This window comes from Geotrypetes seraphini, chromosome 12, assembly GCF_902459505.1.
Source record: "Geotrypetes seraphini chromosome 12, aGeoSer1.1, whole genome shotgun sequence".
NCBI lineage: Eukaryota > Metazoa > Chordata > Amphibia > Gymnophiona > Dermophiidae > Geotrypetes > Geotrypetes seraphini.
Genome location: NC_047095.1, coordinates 97,699,832 through 97,722,813, shown reverse-complemented (window position 1 = coordinate 97,722,813; position 22,982 = coordinate 97,699,832). Strand labels below are relative to the sequence as shown.

The window sequence follows — 22,982 nt, the reverse complement described above, 5'->3', positions numbered from 1 at the left end:
ATTAATATTTCCAAATTAATAAAGTGTCTTTGCTTATTTGTAAATGGGTCTCTACCAGAGCCTTTAATTCAGTAGCATAATTAAATGAAATAACTATTTCTGAAGTTTATAGGGACGGGCGGGAACGAAGGGGATTCCTCGCGGGGAAGGGTGGGGATGGAGGGGATTCCTCATGGGGACGAGTGGGGACAGAGGGATTCCTCACAGGGATGGGTGGGACTTCTCTAATGCACAGCCGGCCACCCTCCCTATTCTGCCGCTGCTGCTTTCCTTAACCAGCAGCAGTGACAGTAAACATGGGTGTCAGCGGGTGCTCACTGACATTGCTCATCTTCTGGCCGTCTCCCCTGCTGAAAGCTGTGGGCGTCCGCTCCTCGTGCGATCTGCAGCTGCGTTGGAAGCGTTCCCTCTGACATCATGATGTCAGAGAGAAGGCTTCCGACGCAGCCGCGGATCGTGCAAGGAGCGGACGCCCACGGCTTTCAGCAGGGGAGCCAGCCAGACATGCTGGGCAGGGAAGGGGAGAGGGTAGACATGCTGGGTAGGGAAGGAGGGAGGGTACAAATGCTGTACAGGGAAGGGGGAAGGGTAGAAATGCTGCACAGGGAAGGGGGAGGATAGAAATACTGTGCAGGCAAGGGGGGAGAAATGCTGCAAAGGCAAGGGGGGAGACATGCTGCTGCTGCAGTACCCAATTGGGGAGAGAGAGGGAAGGAGGGTGAAGGGAGAGGAACCAAAGATGCCAAGTTCATGGGAGGGAGGGAAAGGAAAAAAGGAAAGGAGATACCAGACCATGGAGGGGGAGGAAGAGATGCCATGGCATGGGGTTAGGGAAGGGCAGGAGATAGAGATGCCACACCATGATGTGGAGTGGGAGGAAGGAAGGAAAGGAGAGAAAGATGCCAAAGCATAGGGGAGGGGGTGGAGACAAAAAATGGAGAGGGGTGCTGAAATGATTCATGTGCAAAGGAGAGAAGGGACCCCAGATATACAGTTTATTGAAGGGACATAGAAAGAGGGAAGATGCCATATGGAAAAGAGAGAGGGTGGACAGTAGATAGAAGGGACAGAGAGAGTGTGAGAAGTAGATGGAAGTGGTAGAGAGGACAGAAGCTGGGTGGAAGGGGCACAGAGAGGGCAGATGTTGCATGGAAGGGAGAGAGGAGAAATGCTGTATAGAAAGAAGAGAGCAAAGAAGATGATTAAAGCAGAAATGACAAAAGGTAGATAGATTTTTTTTTGTTGCTTTACTTAGAATCAAGTAGTATTGTAACTGTATTGATAAAATTTTATAAATAGGAAAAGTAAATAAGGCAATTTTTTGGACTAAACCTCTTTCCTCAGGCCAGGATACCATAACAGCAGTATTCTGTACTGTTCTGAAGAAAGATTTTGCCTCTGAAAGCTAATTGAAAAATGGATTAGTCCAAGAAAAAGGTATTTTCTTATTTCTCATTATTTGTTTTATTTTTATTTGTTCATATTTTTCATATAGATGGGGGTGGGGGGTCAATAAATGATGGGCTCTAGGTGTCACATATGCTAGGTATGCCACTGAGATGCTATATATAGAATTTGGCTTTACATGCATACAATGTAAATTTTATATTTGTAAACCTTCTCGAAGTGCTTCCTCTAGCATTTTCTTCAGTTTCTTTCTATATCTTTTTATTTATTTTTTCTTTGTAGATGAACTATACTATTACTATAATATAGTCCTTTGTAAACATTTCATTACTGAAAAAGAAAGAAAATCAGATTGGTTTTATATGAGTATGATATGAATAACCTAACATTTAGGAGCACTATTGAAAATCCATCCCTTATTCTTTAGCTTCATCATCATATGAAGAGGGTCCACTTCAAGAACATTCTGGGTGAAGAGATCTTTTTTGATGAGAATGGTGATTCCTCCATTGGCTATGAAATTACAAATATAGTGTTTCTACCCAATGGGACAGAAAGAAATGAAATTGTTGGAAGTTATAACCCATATGTTCTCTCAGGGCAGGATTTTACCATCAATGAGAAGGCAATCGTTTGGGAGAGTGCATTTACTAAGGTCAGAGATAAGTAATATTAGATCATAATGGGAAGCATCAAACCATATCATGTGTGTTCTAAGACATTCTGTAATTTAATTTACTGCTACATATTTATATCAATACAACAGAGCAGTAAGCCTTGCAAATAGAATAGAATTCAATAAATCCTGTTTTCCAGAGCAATTAAAAAAAGACTATGGGTGAAGATGTTCTGAATGATGATTTATTTGTCATTCTTCACAATACAAACATACAGTGGTACCTTGGTTTACGAGCCTAATTCGTTCCAGAAGCATGCTCGTAATTCATAGTACTCGTATATCAAAGCACATGCCCCGTAGGCCACAATGTAAACTGAAACAATTCGATCCACAACCAAGGTTTACTATGGTGGCCCAGGGGTGGGTACCTGCCTGTGGGTGTTGCAGCCCTTGTAGCGTGGTGGCTTCCTTATCTCGGGGTCCCCATGCGGCTCTCCTCCCTCTTCGACCAATGCCTTTTCCATTCACCAGCGCCTCCCGGCTTCTGATTCAAGCCGGCTGCCATCCTTCTGACTCATGTGCAGGACCTCTGAACTCCTCCGTCAAGCCGGCGCCGCTCCAACAACATGTGCACCACATACAAGCACACAGGACGTTCTGCGTATTTGTACGTGGTGCGCTTGTTGTTGGAGCGGCGCCAGCTTGAATGGGGAGTTCAGAAGTCCTGCGCATGCGTCTGGAGGATGGCCGGCTTGAATCGGAAGCCGGGAGGTGCTGGTGAACAGCATAGGCATCGGCCGAAGAGGAAGGAGAGCAGGGGAAAGGAAACCACCACGCTACAACGGCTGCAGCACCCATAGGCAGGTACCCACCCCTGGGCCACCATAGTGAGAGCTCGTGTAGCGAATCAACACTCGTTTTGCAAGACGAAAGTTTGCTGAGTGTTTTGCTTGTCTTGCAAAACACTCGCAAACCGGGTTACTCGCAAACCGAGGTTCCACTGTATATGAATATGATAGTCCACATGTGTTGATCCTACCAGACCCATGGACACATGTGGACTATCATATTCATATATGTTTTTATTATGAAGAGTGACAAATACATCATCATTCAGAATATCTTCATCCACAGTCTTTTTTGTTTTCATTTCTTGCATTGTTTTCACTGTGGAACATTGGGTCTTCCTGTTTTGTTGTTTCTTGCTGTTCCACAGCAATTATACAGCTAAACCCCAAACCCTCCCTCCTCCCTTCTGAAAAAAAGATTGCCCCCATCTACTATCCCTCCCAGAAGTGGGGAAGGTAACATAAAAACATAAGAATTGCCTTACTGGGACAGATCAATGCTCCATCAAGCCCAAAAGACCAATCCAGGCTTGTTTCCAAAAGAGGCCAATCCTGGTTCCAAGTACTTAGCTAGATCCCAAGTAGTAAAAGATTTTATGCTGCTTATCATAGAAATATGCAGTGGCTTTCCATAAGCCACCTCAATAATGGCCTATGGACTTCAAATGTGTCCTTTTTTAAGCAATAGCACATTAGCAGAGAATGTAAAAAAAATTATTTAACACCTTTTGCAGTCACTTGCTGCTGTTAAAGGAAGATCACTTTTCTCCTGAATTAGGTAGAGCTTACCACATGAAGGAAAATTCAAACACAGTGAATGTAAAACTAAACCTATAATATGTTCTATTTTTTAACTTTGTTATTCAATTGTCAAAATATAATTAGTAAAAGTATGCAATATTGCGAGCAATAAAAGAAAAAAAAACCTTTCATGAAGCCGTGTTAGTGTTTTTTTTATCGCCGACCGTGGCAGTAAAAGTTCCGATGCACTTAGGAATTCTATGAGTATTGGAGCTTTTACCACCATGGCCAGCAATAAAAAAAACCACTAAAGCAGCTTCATAAAAGGGGGAGGGGGGTAAAATAACTACTATAATTCACATCAAGAACTGAAGAAAGCAGAAGAAAAATCTCAAAAATAGAAATAGTCCAGTCAATATTCAAAATGGTGGTTAGTGCATTCTGTGTAGTACAGATAAAGAGGATCAGGTGACATTAGATGAAACTGGATTCATTCAAGCCTGAATTAGAGATGTTGAGGGAGCTGTGTGTGTGGAAGCTGTAGGGAGATGCTAGACACATACCCTATGGCAAGAGCCTTTGCACTTAGGTGCATTGAGTTTGGCTTCTAACCTGCATTATGCACAAGACTTAGCATACGTTAATGAACATATCCCACAATCGTTAACTGATTATTAAGGGCTCCTTTTACGAAGGTGTGCTAGCGTTTTAATGCATGCACCAAATTAGCACGTGCTATAGTGCGCGCTAGCCAAAAAACTACCGCCTGCTCAAGAGGAGGTGGTAGTGACTAGTGCGCGGGGCATTTTAGCATGCGCTATTCCACACGTTAAGGCCCTGACGCGCCTTCATAAAAGGAGCCGTTAGTGTATCTCAACCTAAATTTCAGAATTATGTTTTATCAAGGTTCTTAACTCAGTACTTTATTATATTGAATAAATTGGTAATACTGTACGTTCAGGAAGATAATATATTTGAATTGGCCTGCAGGTAAACAGATATTTTGGAATCTTGCCAGGTACTTGTAAGCTGAATTGGCCACTGTTGGAAATAGAATAATGGACTTTATGGACCTTTGGTCTGTTCCAGTGTGACAACTCATGTTCTTATGAAATACTGCATTTTTAAAAATCATTGTCCAGAAAATATTGATTTCTCATTGTTAGGTGCCTCCACAGTCCAAGTGCAGCCAGAGCTGTCCTCCTGGCTTCAGGAAATTAGCTAAGAAAGAAAAGCCCATCTGCTGCTATGATTGTATTCCCTGTCCAGAAGGAGAGATCTCCAGCCAAAGTGGTGAGTGATATATGGCATGTCAACTGCATATGGAGAGATACACATAATGAAGATGTTTAACCAAAATTATAATTGGCAGAGGAGCTAAGTTGCAAGTTTTATTTAAAATTTTATAAATCGCTTAACATAAATAAAATTTTCCAACATTCAAAGGGTACAATATGTCAAATGTACAATGGACCTGCAGGACTTACTGTGCCAAAAGGGAAGGAGGGTAAGAAATACAATATTTGATAGGCAAGAAAACAAATAGGGGAAAAACAACAGAATGAGTGAGTAGAAGCCAAAAGAAATTGAAGAGAACAGTAATTAGGAATGAAGTAAAGAGATTAGAATGAGGAATAAAAGGGAGAAAGAGAAAAGCAAGGGAGAATAATTCTATAGTAAAAAGGTCAAATGGAATAATAAAAACCTAACAAGCAGAGCTAAAGGTCAAAGGCCTTTATCCCAGGCATTTTATATTTCCAGTTTTCAATTTTAGCATTGGTTTTGTGTTTAAAAGGATTTCCTTTTGTAAACCACTCTGTTGTCTTTTAAACATAGGACCACATATTAAGTAAAATAAATCATAACCATAGTCACATTATTTATTTTCTACACAAATGGACAGTGGATTGACATAAGCCAAAAAAATTTGGAAGCTCCATACCAAAAATATCTTCCAGCACTCTCTCTTCTCTCATTGGCAGTAGAGGAGTGGTTAAGGTGAGGCAAGAGACCAAGGGTGCAATTATAGCTTAGTAAGTTTATGACACCAAGAAGAAAACCATAGAACAATTAATTAGTATTCTCATCCTGCAACAAGATGTTTTGTGCTTAATACAACCATTTTCACCCCCAGCTGCACTTCTAGTACTGAAATCCCAAACATAAAACCACCAAAGGTTGTTAATAAATCCCAATAAATAAATGAATACATATATAAATATGTCCTTGTACCTAGCATGTTTACGATGGGATCCTGACAATTGTACCAAACTCACTTACAAAATCTCAAAATGGTAAAAAATAGTTTATTTCTCCTGCAGAAGGGGGAATATCAGAGGCTGAAGAACATAAGAACAAAAGAATAGCCTTACTGGATGAGACCAGTGGCATACCTAGCATGTGTGACACACGGGGCCCATCATTTTTTTGACCCCCCCCCCCCCTTCTATATGATTTTTAGTAACAATCCACATATTGCACAAGAGTGTACCTAGGAAAAGGCAGCATCTTAAACACTGTAGTGAGCATTAGAACACCAACACATACATTGTAAAACTAAACAAACCAGATCCTGCGCTGAATGCCCTATGCTGCTCTCGACGCTCATAGGCTCCCTGCGCTAAAAACCACTATTGCAGTTTAGTAAAAAGGGGCCATAGTGCAAAATATAGACAGCATATATAAATTCTCAAAACGGACACATTTTGATCACTAAATTGAAAATAAAATCATTTTTCCTATCTTTGTTTAGTAATTTCATCAGTCTCTGGTTGCACTTTATTCTTCTGACTGTGCATCCAATATTTCTTCCCTTCTTTCAGCCTCCTGTATGCTTCCTCTCCTCCAGACCTCATTCCCTCCCCCAGATTTTTCTTTGTTTCATCCTGCCCCCTTCTTTTTTTCTCTCTCCATGCCCCCTTTCATTCTGTATGTCTGTCTTTCTCTCTCTCTCTCCATGCCTCATTTCTTTATTTCACCCTGTCCCCTTCTTTCTTTCTCTCTCCATGCCCCCTTTCTTTTTCTATGTCTGTCTTTCTCTTTCTCCGTGCCCCATTTCTTTCTTTCTTTCACCCTGCCCCCTTTCTTTCTTTCTCTCTCCATGCCCCCTTTCTTTCTGTATATCTGTCTTCTCTCTCTCTCTCCACACCCCATTTTTTTCTTTGTTTCACCCTGCCCCCTTCTTTCTTTCTCTCTCCATGCCCCCTTTCTTTCTCTGTGTCTGTCTTTCTCTCTCTCTGTGCCCCATTTTTTTCTTTCTTTGTTTCACCCTGTCTCCTTTCTTTCTTTCTCCCTGCCCTCTTCAATGCCACCGCCATTGGAAAACATGCTGCTACCACCGCCACCGGGGAAAGGCTGCCACTGCCACCATCGGGAACAAGCCGGTGCTGAGTTCTCCCTCCCTGCTTTTCTTCCCCGCGGGGTCGACCAACTCTCGCCGCCCAATGTCAATTCTAATGTTGGAGAGGATGTTCCAGGCCAGCCAGGCAGTGATTAGCTGGTCCAGAATGTCCTCTCCGACGTCAGAATTCACGTCGGCTGGCGAGAGTTGGTCTGCCCCGCGGTGAAGAAAAGCAGGGAGGGAGAACTCAGCGCCGACTTGTTCCCGATGGTGGCAGTGGTAGCCTATTCCCCGGTAGCAGCCTATTCCCCAGTGGGTGGCCAGTTGTGCACCCCCTTGGGTTGTGCACCCAGGGTAGACTTCCCCCCCACCCCCCCTTGGATCAGACCAATGGTCCATCTAGCCCAGTATTCCGTCTTCATGGAGGCCAAGCCAAGTGACAAGTACCTATCAAAAACCCAAATAATAGCAGCATTCCATGCCATCAATCCAGGGCAAGCGGTGGCTTCTTCCATGTCAGTCTCAATAGCAGTTTATGGACTTTTCCTCTAAGAACTTGTCCAAACCTTTTTTTTAAACCAACTACATTAACTGATCTTACCATATCCTCTGGCAGCACAATCCAAAGCTTAATTATTCTCTGAGTGAAAAAATATTTCCTCCTATTGGTTTTACAATTATTACACTGTAATTTCATCGAGTGTCCCCTAGTCTTTGTAAATCTTGATGCAGTAAAAAAATCAATCCACTTGTACCCATTCTACACCACTCAGGATTTTGTAGACTTCAACCATATCTCCCCTCTGCCATCTCTTTTCCAAGCTGAAAATCCCTACCCTCTTTTGTCTTTCCTCATATGAGATTATTTCCATCCCCTTTATCATCTTGGTTGCTCTTATTTGAACCTTTTCTAGTGTCTCTATATCTTTTTTGAGATAAGCAGACCAGAACTGAACACAATACTCAAGATGAGATCACACCATTGAGTGATACAGAGGCATTATAACATTCTTAGTCTTGTTTACCATCTCTTTTCTAAAAATTCCTAGCATCTTGTTTGCTTTCTTGGCCACCACAACACATTGGATGAATGGTTTAAGTGTATTGTACATAATGACACCCAGATCTTTTTCTTGAGTGCTAACCCCCAAGGTGAACCCTGGCATCTGGGTGGTCCTGAACTGATCAGTTAAAATATGAGGGTTCTTCAAAAAGTTTTCACACTTTCCTATTTTTATGGGAATAGGATGAGGCAGGAGAAGTGCTAAGTTGTAGAATGTGATGTGTCTAGTTAGTGAGTCGAAACAGGGTGATTATGTAGAAAAGTGATGCAATTTGTTTTTGAGATATTTAATAGTGTTTAAAAAATAAAAGTGCAAAAACATTTTGAAGCTCCCTCATAGCTACATTACCTTATGCTCACTGATTAGCACATGATTGGCTTGTGACCTTTACCACCTACAAAATAGGTATCAGTAAGTGAGCTAGTGCCATTCCTACCATTAAAAAAATGCACAAAATAGGGTGGAGTAAAAAGCCTCAGAATAAAGTAACAGTAATGAGCAAAGTGACAAGAATGACATCAAGCAATTGAGAGAAGCTGTGGAAAATAGGGGAGTATTATGAGGACTGGCCTACAGAGTATCTAAGGGTCAGGCATGACTTAATGGATAGTAGTAGTAATGAACATATCAAAAGTCACTTTGGTTCAGATTTTATAGAAATATAGCTTAATGGAGTCTCCATTAACAGTGTCACACCAGATAAGTAATACCTTTGTGTACCTTTGCTACAGCCAATGAGAGTTCACTGCAAGTTCAAATGTTGTAGTAGGTTGGTGTATTTTTTTGTGCCTATCTCTATGTGAAGCAGCATTGATTTGATGCGTTCATTAATGCCATTTTATTCTGAGGCTTTTTTTTTTTTTTACTCCACCCCTATCTTTTGCACATTTATGATGGTGAGACTGGTACTAGCTCACTATGGTAGTATTTTATTTCAACAGTGTATTTGAAAGCATTGAACATTACTGTATCACCATTAATGCAAAAAATTGATAATTGGCTATCACACTGGTATGGTAAAATAACCTTAGTGCACAAGACTTGGGACTTGCTATGTCTATTTTCTCTGGCGTACAAACGTGTTTTGCATGATATTGTTGGGTCAGAACCAAAGGGGGGCAACTGGGGTTTAGTTCTGTACACATTATTTCAAAGATCACATGGGAATCTGTTCAAATCAAAATTGCCAATAATTAACTGTTAGCAAACAATTATTGACACTTGTAGCTTGTTAGCCAATTTAATTGTGCATTCATCGCAAAATAGCTTAAATTTGTGTGCCCTTTAGAGAATTTGGAGAATCTAGGTGATTTTATGTATGTACGCACATATATGCTGGTCTGTTTATATATGCTTTTGAGTTGATCACTGACCCATGACTGCATGTACAGTAAAGAATCATCCTTATGATGTTTCAAGGCAGAGTACAGGAGAGGTTTGCCATTGCCTTCTCCCATGCAGTGTGTGGCTCTACTACATTGCTGCTGTCCAGCATAAGGCCCTGCAGCCTACATCACCAATGGTCCCCCATCCAGGTACTAGCCAAGATGACCTTGGTTAGTTTCTAATAGCATGAGCAGGCCTATCCATGGCAACCAAGCTCTAGGTATATACCGTATTTTTCACTCTATAAGATGCAACTGACCATAAGATGCACCCTAGATTTAGAGGAGGAAAACAAGAAAAAAACATTCTGAACCAAATTCTCCCTGACAGGCTCTGCATCCAACCCCATACTCCTTGCCAAGCTCTGTATCCTGTCCCCCTCTGGTGGTCTAGTGGTAGGCTGGGACAGGGCACAGAGTAGGCAGGGACAGGGCAGATAGGCCTAGTGGCTGGAAGGCAGGTAGGGAAAGGGCATGCAAGCCTCCCCCTCCCAGCTAGCCTTCCCAGGCAGGCAGACAGTAGCCCTCCCCATCCCAGGCCTACCCCCCAGGCAGGCCTACCCCCTCCCAGCTATCCCCCCTAGAAGGCAGGCCTTCCCCCTCCAGGCCTCCTCGCAGGCAGGCAGGCAGGCCCGACTTTTCCCTCCTTATTTTTTAATTTGGCAGGCAGACATGCCCTGGCCCCTCCTCCATACCTATTTTTAATTAAGCAGGACAGCTCCCGGCTTCCCTCCCCCTCCTCGTTACCTTTTTAAAATTCTGACACCCTCCCTCACTAGATGCAGCTGCCTGCCTGGTTCCCCATGCACTGACAGCTGAAACAGCTGCCTCTGAGTCCTCTTCCTTTACGGCAGAGTGGCACACAAGACCGCCGGCCTGGTCCCATGCTGCTTCCCGCAAGAGTTCTTAACAGAAGAGTTCTCACGGGAAAAGGCACGGGTCCAGGTTGGCAGCTTTATGCGCCACTCTGCCGCAAAGGAAGAGGACTCAGAGGCAGCCGCGTCAGCTGTCAGTGCTCAGGGAACCAGGCAGGCAGCCACGTCCAGCGAGGGAGGATGTCAGAATTTTAAAAAGGTAATGGGAGGGAGTTAGGTATTCGCTCCATAAAATGCACCCTTATTTCCACCCCCTTATGGAGTGAAAAATATGGAACCAGAAAACCAGAAAACCAGAAAAATTCACAGTTGCTCATACTGGCCAATGGTGCTATATTTGATAATTATGACATAATAATAGTAAAATCAAAGTCCTATAATGCTTTGGATAAATTATCTGAGAGGAATTAGGAAATGGTATTTTATACAGGTTGCCAATGCATGCCAAAGCATTATATCCCCCACAACAAAACTGATAACAATTACAACTGGAGGAAAGAAAAGTCCATAGTCTGTTATTGAGAAAGACATGGGTGAAAGCCACTGCTTGCCCTGTATCGGTAGCATGGAATATTGCTACTCATTGGGTTTTGGCCTGGATTGGCAACCGTGAGAATGGGCTATTGGGTTTGATAGACCATTGGTCTGACCCAGTAAAGCTATTCTTACGTTCTTATGTAAGTTCTATCCTATGAATTTATGAAACTTCCCCAACCTACATTCCATTAAATAAGTTAGACTAGGTGGGAGGAGGAGTGTTTTTGTTGTTAAGAAGCAACTCAGCCAAACTCACATCCTCTTTACTTCAATCATTCACCTGTTTTGAAATAGCAGGACACAACAAATTGCATCAGATCTCTTCCTTAAGAAAAATGCATCTGATCATTCCATATTGATTGCATCAGTTCATAATACAGAAAGGGTGATAAATACATGGAACAGTCTCCTGGAAGGAGTGGTGGAGATAGAGTCTGTGTCTGAATTCAAGAAGGCATGTGATAGGCATGTGGGATCTCTTAGAGAGAGGAAGAGATAATGGTTACTCTGGATGGGCACACTAGATGGGCAATTTGGCCTTTATCTACCGTCATGTTTCTATTATTGATTCTTATTAGCTGTGCAGCCCAGTTTAGACAGAACAAAAGAACATAAGAATTGCTGCTGCTGGGTCAGACCAGTGGTCCTTTGTGCCCATCAGTCCGCTCACGTGGCAGCCCTTAGGTCAAAGACCAGTGCCCTAACTGAAATTAGCCTTACCTGTCTAATTTCCGGTTCAGCAGGAACTTATCTAACTTTGTCTTGAATCCCTAGAGGGTGTTTTCCCCTATAACAGCTTCCAGAAGAGCGTTCCAGTTTTCCACCACTCTCTGGGTGAAGAAGAATTTCCTTACATTTGTACGGAATCTATCCCCTTTTAACTTTAGAGAGTGCCCTCTCATTCTCTCTACCTTGGAGAGGGTGAACAACCTGTATTTACTAAGTCTATTCCCTTCATTATCTTGAACGTTTCAATCATGTACCCTCTTAGTCTCCTCTTTTCAAGTGAGAACAGGCCCAGTTTCTCTAATCTCTCGCTGTACGGCAACTCCTCCAGCCCCTTAACCATTTTAGTCACTCTTCTCTGGACCCTTTCATGTAGTACCGTATCCTTCTTCATGTAAGGCAACCAGTGCTGGACGCAGTATTCCAGGTGAGGGCATACCATGGTCAGGTACAGTGGCATGATAACCTTCTCCGATCTGTTCGTAATCCCCTTCTTAATCACTCCTAACATTCTATTTGCCCCTTTTTGCTGCCGCCACGCATTGCATGAATGGCATCATTAACTTGTCGACCAGTACTCCCAAGTCTCTTTCCTGGGGGATCTCTCAAAGTACTGCATCGGACATCCTGTATTCGTGTATAAGATTTTTGTTACTAACATGCATCACCTTACACTTATCAATGTTGAACCTCATTTGCCATGTCGCGGCCCATTTTTTGAGTGTTTTTATGTCATGTTGCAGGTCTTTGCAATCCTCCTGCGTCTTCACTACTCTGAATAAATTTGTGTTGTCTGCAAATTTAAGCACCTCACTCATTGTACCAATTTCATTTATAAATATGTTGAAGAGCACGTCCAAGCACTCCACTCATGACACTTTTCTAGTCTGAGTATCCTCCATTTACCCTCACTTTCTGTTTCCTATCTGCCAGCCAGTTTTTAGACCACGTGAATATTGCACCCTCGATTCCATGGCTCACAATTTTTCAAAGTAGTCATTCATGCGGAACCTTGTCGAACGCCTTCTTAAAATCCAGATATACAATGTCAACTTGGTTACCCTTCTATCTGCCTGTTAACATTAGCATTCGCATTCCCGTCACCTGCAACTGAAAGATAATCACCATCAATCAATAATCACACAACTCAGTTTTATTGGAATAAATATTTGGCCGCAGCTTACACTTACAATACAATCTGTGTCCAAAAACCAACAAACCCCCAATGCATATTTCATACACCCCATGGAGCTATTCGGTGTCAAAACTAGCTCCTGTTAAGTCTTTAAATTTATAACATTCCCCCAAACATGGCCCATGGTGATGCAAGGCCATGCTTCCCCTCCCCTCCCCCCCAAACATGACCCACGATGATGCAAGGCCATGCTTCCCCTCCCCCCAAACATGATCCATGGTTACATTTATTTATTTATTAACTGTTCATCTCCCAGATCCAACTGGGCCAAACCCCATTTTCCGCCCCACCCAAAGCTGCGACCACATCCCCCCAACCCCAGAAGCTACACAAAACTCACCCAAGTCAACATATAACATTTATACCCCCACCCCACAACACTGACACAAAACATAACACCAGCACAAATGGGAGGGAGGGATAATCTTTTCCTGAAGAGACAACTCTACTGTTCCCCTTTCTTCATAGAGTTCACTCCAGCCTGCCACAACATCCAACCAATCACGTGACTGCTCCACCCCATTTCCTTAGCAACCTCCCTAATCATTTTTCTTTCTTACAAGTTCTGTCTATTAACCCTTTCTTACCTCCTCTTATAAAATTGTCAATCCTTATTCTACAGACCCTTGATAACACCTCATATATTCCCCTCACCCTCTGTCCCACTTCCCATTTTACCCACACCATCATTCAATAAATATTACCAGCCGGTGACATCAGCTCAGCTAATGTTATATCACACCAAATGAATCTGGTGCTCTTCTTTACTCCCTTGAAGAACTGCAGCAAGTTCGTCAAGCAAGATCTTCCTTTGCTGAAGCCATGCTTGCTGGTCCTCATCAGATTGTGTCCGTCAAGGTGATTAATGATGTGGTCCTTTATCACCACCTGTACCATCTTTCCCGGTACTGAGGTCAGACTCACTAGTCTGTAGTTTCACGGATTTCCCCTCAAACCTTTCTTGAAGATCGGTGTAACATTTGCCACCTTCCAGTCTTCCGGAGTCCTTCCCGATATGATCGACAGATTGGCTATTAGTTGAAGCAGTTCAGCTATAGCCCCTTTCATTTCCTTGATTGCCCTTGGATGTATGTCATCCAGTCCCAGGGATTTATCATTTTTAAGCCTATCAATCTGCCTGCATACCTCTTCTAGACTAACTGTCAACTCTGTCAGTTTTCCGTCTTCATTTCCTGCCTGTTGGCTTCCTGTATGTTGTGTATATCCTCTTTGGTAAATAAAGACACAAAAAATGTGTTCAGTTTGTCAGCAATGGCTTTATCCTGCTTTAGCACTCCCTTTATTCCATGGTCATCCAACAGCCCCACCACTTTCTTTGTGGGTCGTTTCCCCTTAATATATCGAAAGAACGGCTTGAAATTTTTTGCCTCCTTGTCTATTTTTTCCTCATAGTCTCTTTTGACCCCTTTTACCAACTTATGGCACCTGCCTTGATGTTTGTGCTTTTTCCAGTTTTCATCTGTTTTTAACCTTTTCCATTCCTTAAATGAAGTCTTCTTGTATCTGATCAGTCATAGACATCTGAATTGGTATATCCAGGTTGGGATTCAGAAAATTCACAAAATTCTAGTAGTATTTTAGAAAAAAAAACCTGTCAAGTTATTGTAAAATCTTCTCTAAAATTTATGCAACATATCCCAATATACACATAGAATTAAGGAGAATAGTTCTCTAATCCTCTCTATAAAAGGCTTTTTCAAAACAAGCAGTTTTAAAAATCCTATTTCTGCTCTTCAGCAGGTCTAAATTCCAACATGCAAATTTCTCACAAAGCACATGTTCTGATTATAAATTTGGGAATGCACATGTAAATTTTAATCATGCCAAGCTCTGTCCAAATTTTTCCCAATCATGCCTTCTTGATATTTACATGTAGTGAAAATGAACATCTTCAATCATTCATTGGTTTTCTGAAATTTGTTTTTGTACAAGTTTGCAAAAAACACATGTAAGTGCCATTGTTTACACATATAAATCACAAAAAGGGTTTCTAAATAAGGGTTATGATGTCACATATTATCCACACAGAAAAATCTGCCATAATTCTCTTCTGAAAATATTTTATAAGATATTACATACCAGCAATTTTATTATATATATTTACTTTTATACATTTACAATGTGAAAGATAGTCAGCAATCAGGGGACCTTGTTAAATAAGCAAAATAAAGCCCTCTGGGGCTATTTCCTACAATGAATGCACCTGGATAAGGCACATAGTAGGAATACCCTGTATATCATATATACTTCCATGGTATGTATCCAAGTGCCTATATATAATGAATCAAATAAAGTGAAAAGAATCACAAAAGAAAATCACTGAAACAAAATATATCCAATTATCAAGATCATGTGCAAGCTGTGTATAAAATTCAAATAAGGATGTGCTTATCTCTATAATGTAAAAGCTGGATGCCCAATAGAATACCCCAGCTCATTTTTTGTGCTTAGTTCTGCTCAAAGCTAGAAATTGGATCCCTGACAAAGGCAATGTTCCTGAAACATGGCCTGTGTTTGGTTATTCTTCTTGTTGGACTGACCCAGAAGAGTTCCATTACTAAACATTTTGGAATTGGTTACCTTGAATTGATTCTTGTACCTCACATTTACTGATGCTTGTATATCACCCATGAAGGAATTTTGCTTTTGTTTTTGTTTGCACAGCTAATGGCAGTTGGACACATAAACAAACCTATTCTGTAAAATTACACCTAACTTCTAGGAATGCCTCATGATACACCTATAATAATAATAACTAGAACCGCAAGGCACAGGCGGAATAGAAATCCCTAATGTAATGTAATGTAATGTAATTTTATACGACCATACCCAAAAGTTCTAGACGGTTTACACTAAAAAGAGCTGGACAATCAGCGAAATACAATAATACAGTATTGTTCAATATATTTATTGACGATCTGGAGACGGGGACAAAATGTGAGGTTATCAAATTTGCTGATGACACCAAACTCTGCAGCAGGGTTAGGAACACGGAAGACTGTGAAAACCTGCAAAGGGACCTAACGAGACTGGAAGACTGGGCAAATAAGTGGCAAATGAGTTTTAACTTAGAGAAATGCAAAGTCATGCATGTAGGGAAAAAGAACCCGATGTTCAGCTACAAAATGGGGGGAACACGGCTAGGGGTGAGTAACCTTGAAAGGGATCTGGGGATGATGGTTGACACATCACTGAAACCATCGGCGCAATGTGCGACAGCCTCAAAGAAAGCAAACAGAATGCTGGGCATCATCAAAAAGGGTATCACAACCAGGACGAAGGAAGTCATCATGCCGCTGTATCGCGCAATGGTGCGCCCGCACCTGGAGTACTGTGTTCAATACTGGTCGCCGTACCTCAAGAAGGACATGGCGGTACTCGAGGGAGTGCAGAGGAGGGCGACTAAACTGATAAAAGGTATGGAAAATTTCTCCTACGCTGACAGGTTAAAGACGCTGGGGCTGTTCTCTCTGGAGAAGAGGAGACTTAGAGGGGACATGATAGAAACCTTCAAAATCCTAAAGGGCATAGAGAAAGTGAATAAGAACAGATTCTTCAAACTGTGGGGAGCCACAAGCACTAGGGGTCACTCGGAGAAATTGAAAGGGGCCAGGTTTAGAACAAATGCTAGGAAGTTCTTTTTTACCCAGAGGGTGGTGGACACATGGAACAAGCTTCCGGAGGAGGTGATAAGCCAGAACTCTGTACAGGGGTTCAAGAAAAGTTTGGATAGGTTCCTGGAGGATAAGGGGATAGAGGGGTACAGATAGAACTTGAGGTAGGTTATGGAAGTGGTCAATAACCACTTCACAGGTCGCAGACCTGATGGGCCGCCGCGGGAGCGGACCGCTGGGCAGGATGGACCTCTGGTCTGACCCAGTGGAGGCAACTTCTTATGTTCTTATGTTCTTAATACAGTAAAAATTACAAATATTTATAAAATAGAATTTCAATAATAAAACTCACTAAGTAATAAACTTATCGAACAAAGTAGTCTTAATTAATTTTTGAAACAGCAATAGGATAACATAGCTTGCTGAAAACATTTACTTAACCAAGATTGTTGCCTACTAGCTTGAAAAGTTAGGGTCCTATCTAAGAAGGTCTTATATCTACACACATTAATTTTTGGATAAGCAAATAAGTAGAAGTTTCTAATTTCTCTTGATGGTCTATGCAATACAAAATGAAGAAAAAGGTAAGCTGGAGACAATCCCAATATCAGCTTAAATCAGATACAGGAAAATTTGAATAATACTCATGCCTCCAAAGGCAGCCAATGAAGTAAATGATAATATGGACTAATATGGTCATTCTTTTTTTAATCTAAATATTGATGGGGAGATATTGAATATTCCTCTGTGATATTACTTTATTCGATATCCAATTATCACAGCTCTTAAATTGATCAAAAAAATACTGTGCAACATTAAGCAATAAATAATCCACTATCCTATGATTTGTGAAATGCTCAGACCCTACACCCCGTGATTTGGTGAGAACTCCAAACTGGGGTTCATAAGGGGACCATCATAGCTTTTCACCGTCCCCATAAACCAACCATTCCAAAAAAGCTAAGTTTGGTACTGATTACCTAACACCTTGCAAAAATGCTGTTGAGAGTAAATCATCAAAGACTTATCTGGAAATGGAGGTGTTGTTGATTGTTGAGAACCCCAGGCACTTTAAAAAGACTACTCCATTCTATTTCTTCTCTGTTTTTTTCTTTATTCATATAAAACTGTGCAGATATCCCCGTCCCCCCGACTTGAGTTTCGCGTCTTCATCAGGGAAGGACACTGTCAAATAAAACATAAATACCTACAGTGTTCACCGTGACAAATATTAAAACCACAATAAAACCTATAATTGTAGGAGAAAGGTTCACTGTTGAATCTCTTAACTAAACCTACGTACCTACCAATGAGCTCGGCCTGTATAAGGCCAAAATACTATATTAAAGTAATGTTAAATACCAAATCTCATACCTGGATTAGCTCTCCCTGTCGAATGGGCAACAGAAACAGGGCTAACTGAATGAAGACCTACTATGCAGCTTATTAAATCTCCCTCACCGGAACATCGAAAGCTACCCCGGAAGGGAACCTACGGAATGGGGACCGAACCTTTCTAAACTAATAACCAATCTATTTTATGGTTCAATCCCTGTAGACTCAAGGTGTTCCAATTGTAAATAAAACGTTGTTCTTTCTGAATTAAAATCTTAGAAAGGTCCCTCTCATAATTTCTGATATGTGTTAATACTGTGTATCTCAGATCATCAACAGAGTGGGAATACTCTAACCAATGGGCTGTCAAGGGGGCAGAGATTCTGTTATTCCTTATACCACTGAGATGTTCAGAAATTCTGATCTTTATTTTACGGGAAGTCTGACCTATGTATAATTTCTGACAGGGACATGTAACACAATACACCACTCCTGCCGAATCACAATCTGTATCTGTTCTTAATTTATATTGTTCTCCTCCTGACAGAGGTATACATATCTGCGATGTCTGCCACACAAAATGGCACAGCCAACATTTTCCACAAGACTGGTGTGGATAGCAATTCGCCATATTCTTACTGCTGGTTCTACGTTTTAATTTCTGACCCAAATTAGGGGCTCTGGAAAAAGCTATTATGGTCCCCTTATGAATCCCAGTTTGGAATTATCACCAAATCACAGGGTGCAGGGTCTGAGCATTTCACAAATCATAGGATAGTGGATTATTTATTGCTTAATGTTGCACAGTATTTTTTTTGAGCATTCTTTTTTTAAACCAAAAATCAATCAAACAGCTGTATTCTTAATTATCCTTAATGGACATGGCCTTTTGAATCCTGCGCTATAAAATTTAGATGCATATATTATAGAATATGGTGGACAGTAAATCTGCATGGAATGCCAATTAACACAAATTATTGATTATTAGCTTATTAGCTAAATAGTTTATGCATGGATTTGGGATATATATTAGAGAATGACATGGGGAAAAAGTCTGTTCCCGTCACCGGACTACCGTCCCCTTCACTGCCCCATCCCTGCCATCCCCTTCACAGCCCCATCCCCATTCTCACAGTACCCTTCATCGCCCCATCCCTGTAGCATATACCCTTCCCTCTCACCACCTCACCACCTTTCAGTGGCCCGAGAATCTTCCTCCCTCCCCCTTACCTTCATGGCGCATTAGTAAAGAAACTTACTGAAGCCGGCGGAGACTGCCTGCCTGTGCCTGCTGTCACGTGTATGTGGGCAGAAGCTTCTCCTCTGATGGGGTGGTGAAGGGGACGGTGGTCCAGTGACGGGAACAGATTTTTTCCTCGTGTCATTCTCTAATATATATCCCAAATCCATGCATAAACTATTTAGCTAATGAGCTGTTAATAATCAATAATTTGTGTTAATGGCACTCCAGAAGTTGCAACAGAGAGAAGCTTCCGCACACGCACACATGACTGCAGGCAGGCAGGCTTCGCAGGCTTCAGTAAGTTTCTTTACTAAAGCACCGCGAAGATAAGGGGGAAGGGAGGGAGGGATATAGATTTGGCTGTAGGTAGGTAGAGAAGGAGGGAGGGGGCTGTGTGCGATCATTGACCGCGCGCCTTCCTTCCCTTAACTGCGGGGACAAAGCCATTCACCACTCCATGGGGCGGTGGATGGCTTTGTCTCCATGCCCACAGTGAGCAATTTTTCCCCCACTGTTTCAGCAGGTTACCCGTGGCTACCCGCAGGTAACTTCCACCATGTCATTCTTTAATATATATACAATTTTGGTAACCTATTTGGGATCTGAAATATGGTCCAAGAATGTATGTATTTTGGAAAAAATTGGTACATTATTTTTTTCCTCAGATATGGACAACTGTATAAAGTGCCCAGAGGAAAATTGGTCCAATCAGAAGAGAGATGCCTGCATCCCAAAAGTGATAACCTTCCTTTCCTATGAGGAGCCTTTGGGGATATCTTTGATGGTTATCAGTGTGGTCTTCTGTTTCATCAGTGCTCTCATTTTGGGAATCTTCATTAAATACCGGCATACTCCCATAGTTAAAGCAAACAACCATAGCCTGAGCTTTATTCTACTAATTTCCCTCATGTTCTGCTTCCTCTGTTCATTAATATTCATTGGTCGACCTGATAAGCTGACCTGCATTCTTCGACAAATTGCCTTTAGCATCACATTCTCTCTTTCCCTCTCCTCAATACTTGCAAAAACCATCACTGTTGTCATGGCATTCCAAGCCACCAAGCCCACAAGTAAGCTCCGAAACTGGATGGGTTCCAGTTTGTCAAATTCTATAGTCCTTTGTTGTTCTCTTCTTCAAGTCCTTCTATGCCTTGTCTGGTTGTGTACTGCTCCCCCATTCCCATATTATAACACTGAATCAGAAATTGGAACAATAGTAATTGAATGTAATGAAGGATCAATAATTGCATTTTACTGTGTTCTTGGTTACCTAGGATTTCTGGTTGGTATCAGCTTCACTGTAGCTTTCTTTTCTAGAAATCTACCTGACAGTTTCAATGAAGCCAAGTATATCACTTTCAGTATGGTGGTTTTCTGCAGTGTCTGGGTATCTTTCATTCCAACATACCTGAGCACCAAAGGCAAATACACGGTGGCTTTAGAGATATTTGCTATCCTGGCCTCCAGTGCAGGCCTGCTTGGCTGTATTTTTATCCCCAAATGCTATATGATCCTTCTGAGGCCTGAGAAAAACAACAAGAGTTACCTAACAAGACATGTAAAGACTTAAAATATCTAAAAATTATATTATTTTCTTTAATGAAAACTAAAGAATCTTACACTAAATAAAAGAATTGGAGTCTGATTATAAGCTCGTCTGAGCAAGGACCTTCTACTGAATGTTAAATGAACAATGTTGCAGTAGTAGCAGTCTGGTTGTTCTGCCATTACATTAAATTTCAAACACAGTAGATAAATATTTGAAATGTTTATGTTGGTATATATAATCGCTATGTGCAAAAAAGGTTTGGAGGGAAAAGAATCCAGCTCCACGGCACACACCCCACCCCACCCTCAAATACAGGCAGGAGAGATTCTAGGTCTTCATGCCAAGCACCCCCGTGACCTTCCAAATACCCCCAAACCCCCGAATGGCCCCCCTGAACCCCCCATACAACCCAGGCCCCCCATAACCCCAGAAACCCCCTATCTTACCTGTACGTTGGCCAACTGTATAGGTCCCAAGTCTGGCCAGCAGGCAAGCCCGCCATCCTCATAATGGAATGGTGGGCCTAGGGCCTGATTGGCCCAGGTGCCTAAGGCCCCACCCATAGGAGGGGCCTTAGGTGCCTGGGCTAACTAGAATTGGCCCAATTGCCTTAGGACCCTCCTGTTGGTGGGGCCTTAGGCACATGGGGCCAACCCATCCCATGTGCCTAAGGACTGCCCACAGGAGGGGCCTTAGGCACCTGGGCCAACCGGAATTGTCCCAGTTGCCTTAGGCCCCTCCTGTGGGCAGTCCTTAGGCATATGGGATGGATTGGCCCCATGTGCCTAAGGTCCCGCCAACAGGAAAGGCATAAGGCAACTGGGCCAATTCCTGTTAACCCAGACACCTAAGGCTTCTCCTATGGGTGGGGCCTTAGGCACTTGGGCCAATCAGGCCCTAGGCCCACCATTCCAGGTAAGTTAGGGGGTACCCGGAATTAGGGGGGCCCGGGTAGTAGGGGGCATTTGGGGGTTTAGGGGGGCTGTTTGGGGGGGTTGCCGGGATGCAGGGGATGCAGTGGGCAGGAGGGCCTGGGATCCCTACAGCCCATATTTGAGGGGGGTAGGAGGTGCACCTTGGGCAGGATGGCCTGGGATCCATTCTGCCTGTATTTGAGGGGGGTGGGGGCTCAGGGGTGCACATTGGGTAGGAGGGCATGGGATCCCTCATGCCCGTATTCGCAGGAAGGGGCGATTCAGGGGTGCTGTCTTCGGCAAGAGAGATTGGTCATCTCTCCTGCCGGCATTCGCAGCAGTTTGAGGGGATCGCAATCACAGTAGGGGGTGGGCAGGTTGCCGGGGCTGCAGAGCTGATCACAGTAGCCGCAATCAGCTCAATGGCCCCTATTTGGAACTTATACCTGTTTTGTCCTGGTCTAAGTCAAAACGTATGTTCCAACTGGGCAACCTCATGAAACTTTTGGTTATACTTGCTGTACAACTAAGTCTAGGTTGGCCCACCTCCCGCCTTTCCCCTCCTGTATAAATGTCTCTTTTCACTCTAGGCATTCAGAGGCAGGGGAAAGGCCTAAGCTGGTTTTAGATATGTCTAAAACTTGCTTTGATTATCATTACTTGGATCTGTCTTTTTGATCATCCAAGTACCGATTTAGGCCACTTTTTGGACATTTTTTTAATGAGCCCCACAGAGTTTACAGTGCAGCATATATATAGTGCCTAAACAAGTACATACATGCTAACATAGGGATCCTTTTACAAAGGTGCACTAGTGATTTTAGCATGTGCTAAAATGCCCCACGCGCTAGCCGCTACCGCCTCCTTTTAAGCAGGTTGTAATTTTTTGGTAATCTTGTGCATGCACTAAAAATGCTAGTGCACTTTGTAAAATGAGCCCATAGAGTTTATTGTTCAATATGAGAGTATCATGGTATATGATTTGGAAGACACTGATGATATGATTGCAGTTAAGACCAAGTTTTGTTAAAGGAGATTGTAGTGCCAAAATTTTTAACAATGACCGATTCATATTTACAGTGCTGCCACCATATATGTGATGAGAGAAGTTTAGAAGACTTCCAATGTGAAAGAATGTTCTTTAGTACATCAAAAAGTTTGGGGGAAGATTCTACTAAACATAAACCAGGAGCATGAGATTTAAACAATATTACGGAAAGTGAAATAGTTTTATACCGAAGATTTTCTTAATAATATTCCAGATCTCCTGACTAAAATGTTTAACATATGTACAGTCACAAAAAACAGGGAAGAATGGAGGGAAGTATAATACAAAAATTCAAAAATAAAAATTAATCATTCTCGGTTATTTTTTGCTCCCACCTGCTAACTTTAAACTTGTGCTTTGGTGGAAGAGTGTGGGTACACCTCTCCATTTGTCTGAAGCTTTTCTTTCGCTTAAGTAATAAGGTAGCTTTCTTGGCTTGTGTGGTGCTTTTGTTTTGTAATATATGTACAGTACATATGTATTAATGAGCCATCTGCCCATTCACCATTCCAACATTTATT

At 42.2% G+C, this 22,982-nt stretch overlaps 1 pseudogene; it reads left to right on the top strand.

The window, feature by feature from the left end:
• Positions 1 to 1,846: 1,846 nt before the first annotated feature.
• Positions 1,847 to 20,579, top strand: LOC117346148 (annotated as a pseudogene).
• The last annotated feature ends 2,403 nt before the right edge of the window (positions 20,580 to 22,982 follow it).